The 10,437-nt window shown below is 42.7% G+C and overlaps 1 long non-coding RNA gene across 1 annotated transcript in view; it reads left to right on the top strand.

Annotated features, from left to right (window-relative positions):
• LOC123064548 (uncharacterized) overlaps positions 1 to 1,128 on the top strand; it is a 1,526-nt gene extending 398 nt beyond the window's left edge. The window contains exons 2-3 of the long non-coding RNA XR_006430727.1: positions 821 to 904; positions 1,008 to 1,128. This is a non-coding gene — a long non-coding RNA (uncharacterized lncRNA). The remainder of the gene's footprint in view (positions 1 to 820; positions 905 to 1,007) is intronic.
• The last annotated feature ends 9,309 nt before the right edge of the window (positions 1,129 to 10,437 follow it).

A 10,437-nucleotide genomic window follows, 5' to 3' on the forward strand; every position in this document is an offset into this window, starting at 1 on the left:
CTCTTCTGGAACACGCACGACTCTCATTTGTATGCACATGATACACATCACTTCACTGTTGGTTTGTCTATTTGGTCGTTCAAACTGTATGTGCATGCCCAGAATTAAATCTGGTTGGATGTTCAATCCACATCATTTTTTGCGTCAGTTTACTTCTACATCTTCTTAAGTTTGCGTAGTTCATTTAATGTGCATGCCCAGAATTAAATCTGGTTGGATGTTCAATCCACATCATTTTTTGCGTCAGTTTCCTTCTACATCTTCTTAACTTTGCGTAGTTCATTTATGAAATGAAATTGAATCAAGTTGAATTCTATGGTAATCTATTGTAGTAGTAGAGATGAACTTCAAAACTGAATTAGATAAGATAGCTGCACGTGAAATTGTTGCAGACGACTCTGACTTGGAGCTCAATAGTGATGGTGAAAGGTCTGTATAGTTCTGTCTCGGTAGTTTGTCAATCACACCCATTCAAAATGCTGATGGCAATCTTCTTGTTCCAGCATATGGATGGGATTAACTGACACGTCTTCTAACTGCATGGACAAATTGTAATATGGATTGTGGCTCAAATTGTCCAATATGTGTTATTTCTCATAAACTTTGGAATTGGATAATACATAGCTAGCATGCTTTTCACTATAACGGAATATGTTTATGTTTACTACAAAACATATGGTAAAATAGCAAACAACAATGATGTAGTAATTCTCCCAATAATTCTTGGAACAGAGTTGTTTATCTGAGCCCAGTATTGTAGTTCAGCTGATTATCTTTACTCATTCTTTGTCTTACTCATCTAATTGAATGCTATATTCAGCGACGACGATGACGGTTACACTGAGGCACTAATGCGGGGCTTTAAAGGAATAAAAAGGAAAGAGCTGATGACAGGCTTAGAAAGGTTTGTTGTTTTCTTCTCTATATTATCATTTTGAGGCGCACTTATATTCTTTAGGTTTTGAGAATTAATGTGAAATCACGTATGCTTGCTGCATGAGTATCAGCAACAGAAGAAGAGACCAAGATGAAGGAGTCTGAGCTAATGCGAGGAAACCCGCTGATCAATATGAATAACTTCTGCTCCTTCGACGTGGAAGTAACAATGCTGCCTACTATATTATATTGTATGCTTCTTTTATGTTGTGGCTATCCTTTTTAAATAAAGTAATGCTGTCATGCTTTATTGTGAGGTTAATCATATACATGTGTTTGTTGCATGTGGGAGGATGATGATGATGTTGTATTTAAGTTGCAGGGTCATGGAGAGACCAAGACACCGAAACGGTTCATCAACTACACCGTCATAAGTGATTTCCAGCGCAAGTTTCTGCATAGGTAACTGAAATGTTGTTGTTGTATGCTTTATGTCGCCTGGACAGTTTGCATGCTGGTGTTGGAAGAGCCTGTGATGTTCTTTATTCTGAAGACTGATTTGTATGACATACATAACTGTAACATCCACGATATCTTGATGCTGATATGATTACCCTATTCCTAAGAGTAAAAGAACCACATCGCTTGTGTATAACTGATGTTGTGTCAACACTTCTGGATCTCTGTATTAATATTTACTATCTGAATTCTTTCAGGCCCACATTGACAGGGAAAATTAATATGTTCGGGGTGTTCTCTCATTTTGTGTGTCAGTGTCTTGGAAAATGTTGTTTCAGTCGAATTCTAGTTTTCTTGTAGCAGCCTGAGGTCCTTCTCTATTTTATTTCTTTCTGGTTAGGTAAGAAGTACTGTTAGTGAGGTTTGGCCTTGCAAATTGGCTGGTTACCATTTGCCTCTGTTTCTCACGACATTGGAGTCGGTGTACTGCTCGGAGATTTATATTCTGGTTCTCCATTGTTTGATGGCCACCTTTTCCATGGATGGCCTGATAGGAGCTAGAGGAACCTTTATTCTCTCTCCTTGTTTATTTGGTCAATCAATTATGCATTCATGGTTGCATCCGCTGTATTGTTACTATTCATAATCTGCAGTTTGATTTTATTGATGGATGGTGAGATAATGTCAATTGTTATAAATGACGTAGCTTACTTTCCTCTATTTTTTCTGTTCTAGTTTGGATCTATTATTTCTTTGATCTTCTTTGGTGCATGCAAATTGAACCTCTATTTGCTTGTTGGCACCAAGGGGGAAACGATCATACGTGAGCCTGCAATTGAAGTTCTTGGTTTTGTGGTTCTTGCTGTTAGATTATGTGGTTCTTGGTTTTGGCAAAATCAAACATAATTCAACTATTTATTATTAGTACAACCAACTATTTGCATGTTTGGACCTGCAGTAGCTACTTATCACACGCTAGATAGATTTTTAGATTCAAATCAGATCAATGTGTACGTGAGAACTAGCTAGTTCCGTGTATTTGGTCCTTGAACTCAATTGGCATCAATCCTGGTTAGCTACTGCAAGTTGTAGCTCACCTGGTTCGATGACATATGGGGCTCTAGGTAAAGATCCAACACAAAAAGACCAATGAGGTTAAAGTTAGCTAACTTAGGGTGGTAAGTTTTGGTGGCCACATTCCCTAGTTGTCTCATCTTTCAGAATGGATTTGTTTTACACTCGCAGCTAATATTGGGGTGTTGTATGCTTAGTACAGTGCTCTATCCAGAGTTGGAAGATTCAAATGAGCTTGCCTTGTTTATCTTCTCAGCTCTTGCGCAACTACGAATTAGCTAGCTAGTTTGTTAGTTCCCTGGCTGGAGAGTGGAAACACAACTTACTTGTATATCCTGTCGGTGCTCAACTTGCTGCAGGTACTATGCCTCCTGCCTAGTGAGCTGCAGGTCTTCTTCCCCCATCACCTGCAGGCATTGACGACCACCATGGCCTGCTGGAGCTCCTGCTCAGGTGATGATGCACCCGTGCTCCTCCGACCATGTTACTGCCGACGCCATGTAGCGGCAACTTGCAGCAGGATCCCCGACCCCTTCCCAACGAGCTGCCTGCAGGTATGCCCTCCTCTCCTTCCTCCCCGTTATTGCGGAACCTTACGCTTGCATGTGTAAGTGAAGCATTCTTGCTCTTGTGAAGACCATAGGCACATCCAAATCAAATAAACTTGGTACCAAGCATAATTAGTAGTGCATCCTCTCATGTCTTGCCCAACTAGCATTTCACTAGTTAGTTCCCAGGAAATACAACTTGCTTGTATATACTACCTCCTAGTGTACATCTTGCTGATCCTTGTTTTGTGAGTTGAACAACTCTTGTTTATTTTGGTTTCAGTTGATGTATTGACACACAAGAATGATCGATCAAAAATTCATCTTCTCATGTATCATCACATCTCAGCATGTCTAGTTAGTTTGTCACATCTTTACTGTTTCAGGGATCATGCTTTATCAGTGGTCCCTATCAAATTCCATATCTTGTCAGTAGCTGGCTGTATGTACGCCACCCGCTTGGGTACGTTCCCCTTCCTCGTGGTCTCACTGTCTCGTTTGTTGCCAGGATTCAAGCAGGCATGTGAAGATGAGAAGAGCAGCAAGCTGGTGGGCAAAGTCTTCTTCTGCATAGACAACAACCTCATGAGCACCGGGCTGCACGACCGCCTGCAGCTGCAACAGAGGAGCGGGAATGAGCTGCAGGCACTAGATGACCAGGACCTGGCTAAGGTACGCCCTCCTTTCCTTCCTCCCTCTTCCTGTCAAATCTTGTCATCGCGTGCAAAGCTATCAAATCAGATCTTGATCTTGTGTGTAAAGCAATGAAATCTGGCTGTTGGGTGTAATTTGAAGATGTTGCTTAGCTTATTTATCTTCTACATGTGACTGACTCGCTGATTGGCTAGCTTCTACATCTCCAGTTCAATTGAAGAGAAAGTTGGGTTGTTTTATTCAAGGCATGAATTTTTTTACGTGTCAAGACATCGGCCTTCTTTGCATATTTGCAATGCTTCATCCGTAATACTCCCTCCGTTCCTAAATATAAGTCTTTTTAAAAATTGCAATATGGACTACATACAGAGCAAAATGAGTGAAAAAATCTACACTCTAAACTATGTCTATATACATCCGTATATTTGCTTTACTCACTCGTATTCTTTTCATGAGCTCTGGCTATTAAGTATCATTCTAACTTGACAGCCATTTCATTGTCATGAAAAGGTTTCTCCTTTTGCCTTTACATGATGTCGGTTGTTGTTACTTCGTAAACTAGCAGCAAGAAAAGACCAAAAGTTTACTTGTTTAAGCAAGTTAGTTTGGTTTTACTTCTTCTTGGATGTTATCCTGTTTTTGTACCATACATGCTAGATAAAAATTTGGATTCAAATCAGATCAGTATGAATGAGAGGACTAGCTAGTTATGAGTATTGGGTTCTTGAACTCAATTGGCGTCAATCCTGGTAAGCTACTGCAGTTGTAGCTCACCTGGTTCGATGACATATGGGCTCTATGTAAAGAGCCAACACAAGAAGACCGATGATGTTAAAGTTAGCTAACTTAGGGTGGCAAGTTTTGGTGGCCACATTCCCTAGTTATCTCATCTTTCAGAACGAATTTGTTTTACACACACATCTAATATCAGGGTGTTGTATGCTCAGTGCGGTGCTCTATCCAGAGTTTTGTTTGCTCTATCCAGAGTTGGAAGATTAGCTTGCTGGAAACTTATCCAAGCTAATCCTTTTAAGATTTAGATGTCTCAGATTTATGAGTAACAATTTCAGTTTAGTTGTTGGATGTATAAAAATTATTTCTCTGTCAGTGTTTCATGCATAATGTACTCGCATTACTATTCAAAATAAAAATTTGAATCATGCATAATAATTGATCCTTCCCACTACCTCCTGTGCTAGTTACCTTCAAGTGACGAATTGATGGAGCTTAAGCTGGCCTTCAACGCCACGGCTGGGCAGAGGTTGGGCAGCTGGCCTGCTGACACCAATGCCTAATCTTTTTTGGTGAGTTCCTGGTCTTCCCTTATCCTCTCCCTCTGCCATGAGATGGTATCCAATCATCGAGCCGTGTCTGATTCTGGTATTGGCATCGAGGCAAAGGATGGTGATGGTCTGTTGTAATAACCAGTTTTACCATTTAGTGGGTTTATTCCTCAAGTGCTAATTATGCCATGGTTTTGTGCCGCATTTCATGTATAAACCTTAGCTTTAACTCAATTTCTTCATGTTATGTTGGTTCCACCTGAGCGCCCAATGATGCTTTTTGTTTAGGCTCCATAAGGGTTAACAACTCCTGTAAGGTATAAAGTACATGAAATCCAGCATGTGATGGAATTTGGACATAATGCATCCCTGTCGTACTGCTATATTTTGGTTTATGCATATTGTTTTGGCTGGCTCTCGTATAGTAGGTAGTTTGATTTCCCAGGCCTTCTTTTTCTGAGGTTTATACCCTAAAGTTTCTACCACTACAAGTAGGAAGTAACATATATTCCGAGGGTTGGATTTCTTGTGTTAACTAGGTGATTGCTTTGATTTTGTAGAGCTGTTCGATGCCCCAAAAGAGAATTTTTTTGTCCTTGATCTAAACTTTCATGTTTTAGTAGTTCACTACTGGAATCCATGCTTTGTTTTTTGTCACTATTGGGTTGCATATCATGCCCGTTTGTTCGCGGTTCATTGTCTCATTTGTCTCTGGCTATGGAAGACCTCATTTCTGGAGTGTTTTTCCTATGTATACTTTAGCTTTAACTCAATTTCGTCCTTTCGTGTCGGTGTGAACTTTGAGCGTCGAACATGATGTTTTTGTTTAGACTCCATAGGTTGAACAACCGTTGTAAGGAATAAAGTACATGAACTCCACCACGTGATTTGGTTTATGCGGCGTGTTTTGGCTGGTTCTGGTATAGTAGGTAGTTTGATTTCTCAGGCCTTCTTTTTCTAAGGTTTACAACCTTAAGTTTCTACGACTACTAGTAGGAAGTAACACCTGTTCTGAGGGTTGATTTTCTTGTGTTGACCAGGTGATCGCTTTGATTTTGTATAGAGTTGTCCAATGCCCAAGATGAGAATTATTTTTGTTCCTGATCTAAAATTTTCTTCTTTACTCTCTGCCCACTTGGAGCTCCAAATACCGGCACCTGGAGTTGTCTACTTAATTAAGAAGTTTCCTTTGTTTTTTCTTCATTCGATCCAAAACCACTTTAATTTTATCACCCATATTCTTATATCCAACCACCAAGGTTGTTTGTAGTGCTTCAGGTTACTCATTCGATCAGTGCACTCGAGTTGTATTTGGTATGAAATCTCGTGTTCTGGTCTCCATCTTGTGTGAAAAGCAATCAGACCATGCTGCTGCCGCTGTGTGTGTAAATTGTAAATGATTCAAATCAACTTGTTACGATGTTAATAAGATGATTCAAATGAGCTTGCCTTGTTTAGGTTCTCAGCTCTTGCACAGCTAGCAATGAGCTTCCCAGGCTGGAAACACAACTTACTTGTATATACTCGTTGGTGTTCAACTTGCTGCAGGTACAGTGCCTCCTGCCTAGTGAGCTGCAGGTCCTCTTCCCCCACCACCTTCAGGCATTGAAGACCACAATGGCCTGCTGGAGCTCCTGCTCGGGTGACGATGCGCCCGTGCTTCTCCGACCCTGTTACTGCCGACGCCATGGAGCGGCAACTTGCAGCAGCATCTCCGACCCCTTCCCAACGAGCTGCCTGAAGGTATGCCTTCCTCTCCTTCCTCCCCATTATTGCGAAACCTTGCTCTTGCATGTGTAAGTAAAACATTCTTGCTCTTGTGAAGACCATATATAGGCGCATCCAAATCAAATAATCTTGGTACCAAGCATAATTAGCAGTGCATCCTCTCGCGTCTTGCTCAACTAGCATTTCACTAGTTAGTTCCCAGGAAATACAACTTGCTTGTATAAACTAGCTCGTTGGTGTACATCTTGCTGATCCTTGTTTTGTGAGGAAACAACTCTTGCTTTATTTTGGTTTGAGTTGTTGTATTGATACACAAGTATGAGCGATCAAAAATTAATCTGCTCATGTATCATCGGACTGCGACTTCACACCTCAGCATGTCTAGTTAGTTTGTCACATCTTTACTGTTTTTGTATGTAGTTTCAGGGATCCTTGCTTTATTTTGGTCCCTGGCGCAGTTCTTCTGGTCGATTCTCATAGAATCTTGAGAATCAGGCCTTCCCGCAGCTTCTCCCAGAATCTTGAACCCTTATTTTTTTTCACAATCCTAGATAGTTAGAATGTAAACATCCAGGACTGTAAAAAAATATCGTCTCAACATTCTGGGAGAAGCTGTGTGGAGGGTCGATTCTGTTTCTCAAGATTATGAGAGAATCGGTGAAAAGAACTGGGCTAGGATCTTGTCAATAGCTGGTTTATGTACGCCACCAGCTTGGGTATGTTCCCCCTTCATCGTGGTCTCATTGTCTCGGTTGTTGCCAGGATTCAAGCAGGTGCGTGAGGATGAGAAGAGCAGCAAGCTGGTGGGCAACGTCTTCTTCCGCAGCGACAACAACCTCATGAGCGCCGGGCTGCACGACCGCCTGCAGCCGCAACAGAGGAGCAGGAGGAATGAGCTTCAGGCACTAGAGCAGTGTCCTGTTTCTTGTTGCATGGAACATTAGCCTTCATTTACTTGGTTAGAGCAGTGTCCTGTTTCAGCTCTTTTGTTTGGTTTTCTTTAGTCTTGGGACTGAACGTCTTGTTTTGTTTTGGACGTGGAGTGATCGGGCGTTGTATATACAATAGTAATCTAAGGACTCGTAGAGGGCCTTGACCTTTTGGTATTTGTGCCGTTGTTTGTATGCATCACAATCTTTTGGGCACAAGTCCATCCATGGAGTTTGAAATGAAATCTCCAAGAAATTGTTGTGCAAGGCAATACTGGTACTTGCCATTGCCTGTGTGATGGCAAACTAGTTGTTCTTTGTGATTTACCTGGTATATGCTCTTTTTTGGCCGAAAAAATGTATGTATGTAAAAGGTCGATGAGAATTGTTGTGCGCCATGCCAAGTTGGTATGGTATGTCATTGACAGATGCGATCGGACCAAATGTATCACTCTGTCTATCTATCAAGGTTTATGATGATCTAAAGGGAGGACTTGTTGAGGATCATCGTCCATGTGTATGTTAGCAGATCAATCAATGCCCCCATGTAAACGCCAGCAAGCATATAAGAGAAAAAGAGACTGCTGATGCCCATCAACATCAACATCAACATCAAAGAAGGCTTGAACATTATTAGAAACATATATACATAATAAATGAAAAAAAATCCAGAACAATCTTTGTTTTACATCATCCTCCGAGAAACCAGAATAAATAGATAACTGACTTGGAAGGTTTTGTAGAAACAGAGGAAAGGAAGTTGATACATCATTGGTTCTTAAGTTGTTAGAAGCGTGTGCCACCATGAACACGTAGTAATTCCCTTAGCTGGAAACAAGCGGACGAAACGGATAGGCGTCACCTACTAGGGATGCCCACCGGCGGCTGTCCAGCAGGGGTCTGGAATTAATGCGCCACGTCAGCGTTCCACGCCATCCTCGTTCTCTTCGCCATGCCATCCATGCCTTCTTTATCTAAGAGCAAGACCATCTCTTCTATCTATATATACTAGAGGGGGTCGTTCATCCGCGTGCGGGGTGCGCGTACGACTTAGGACTTTGGGCGCTTGGGGCTGGGCGACGGCGACGGAGCAATAGTTGGAGAAGACGATGGCCGCAGAGGTGGATCGCGGTTGTGGCGAATGGCAGGATAGGTCACAGGAGCAGGAGCCCGCGGAGCCAGAAGAGAGTTGGACAAGAAGGTGGATTGAGGGAGGCCTCGCAAGTTGCGCGAGGTGGACGTATCCGTCCGCAGTGGCAAGAGATCTCCGATTTGATCTGTCTCGCTAGCTAGCTATGTTGGTTGATTGATGATTGCATGTTTCTGGTGTGAGATGAGATGCAGGCCGGAGAGGTTGTGAGGATGGGCCCTTGCGGCGGCGGCGGCGGCAACGCCAGAAAGGATAGGCATGGTGGGCGATGTGACACACATTGTCCAGGTCGCCGTCCGCCACTGCCGCGCCGTTCACGCCATTCGCGTAACGTACATGTGGAAAGACCGGGAGGAGACCGAGCTCTGGGGACGATATATCCAGGGGACGGCTCACTCAGGGGATGGAAAGGCGGCATGACCACGGTGCCAATTACTCTAACTAACAACGGGTAGTCCACCGCCATTGTATTAGTTGCCTAACTAATCATTAGTCTCCATGTGTGCATGTTGTGGATGAGTTCACAAGCCACTTGTTTCACGTGTGCATGCAATTTCGTCTGCAGCGGGACGAATACCTGACGAGTGTGGAAGGCCACTACAGCCACTTCAACGGCAACGTCGTCATCAGGTCGCTCAACTTCGTCACCAACCTTCGCACCCACGGGCCGTACGGGAACACATGCGGCGTGGTATTCCAGGTATGTACACTTGATGTACCTCTGCAGCAAATTGTCGCTGCCTATCATCATAGCTATAAGATCTCTCTAACTCGCACAATTGGCCACGTCCGCACAGTGTGCGGCAGGCCATGTCGTGTGCTCGACCTGCACGAAGAAACGAAGGGAGAGAAGAGACGCTTCGATCGCTATTTTTTTTCCTGAGTGAATCTTGATCCGTCGATGTCGATTGATCGCTAGGACGCAGCTGATGAGATGAGAGGCGTGAGAAGCGGAGAGAAGAGGGTCGCGATCGGGACAGCAGGCCAGAGCGATGACAGAACATGAGGCCCATCATCCTATCGCTAATGAAACTAATACTAACGCATACAGATTTTGAGGCCCTAAAACTTGGGGGCCCCGTGCGGGGGCACAGGTTGCACACCCCTAGGACCGGGCCTGATACTCCCCATATATGGGTCGTCCCAATGTGGCCCAATAACATTAGATTTTAATACAATTGCTTGTAATATCTGTGAAAAAAGTATGTTTTTATAATATCATTAGAAAATACGAAATCACTCGATAAGGGTCACCCTTTTCAAAGGTCATTCCCCATCTCTTAAGGTGCCGACAAGTGGATGCATTGCATGTGCCACTTGTCACAACCTGAGAGTTTTCCCCTTTTTTTTGGCAGATTCGTTTATTCAAAACGTTTTATCTTTGGAACCATGTGTTTATACCAAATCATTTTCAGCATTGCATATTTCGCGTCTGCATGGTCGAAACTAAATCTCATGTTAATATGTTTCAATGAACTTTTTTTCGTGAAAATCCCATAAACCAGAAAAGAAAATCTCAAAATAGGAAGAAACGAATACCAAAAAGTTCCAAAAACAAAAACCGTGTAAAAAAAGAATACCAAGAAAACCAAAAGAAAAAGAAGGGAGCCCGAAAGCACGGTTGTGGTTTTCAGTTTTTTCTGAAAGCACATGTTGTGTTTTTTTTAGGGAAAGACATGTTGTGCTTCTCGCAGAATCACTATGTTTCTCATACAAGCATAGGTTTTGCTTTTCCC

This window comes from Triticum aestivum, chromosome 3B, assembly GCF_018294505.1.
Source record: "Triticum aestivum cultivar Chinese Spring chromosome 3B, IWGSC CS RefSeq v2.1, whole genome shotgun sequence".
Lineage (NCBI taxonomy): Eukaryota > Viridiplantae > Streptophyta > Magnoliopsida > Poales > Poaceae > Triticum > Triticum aestivum.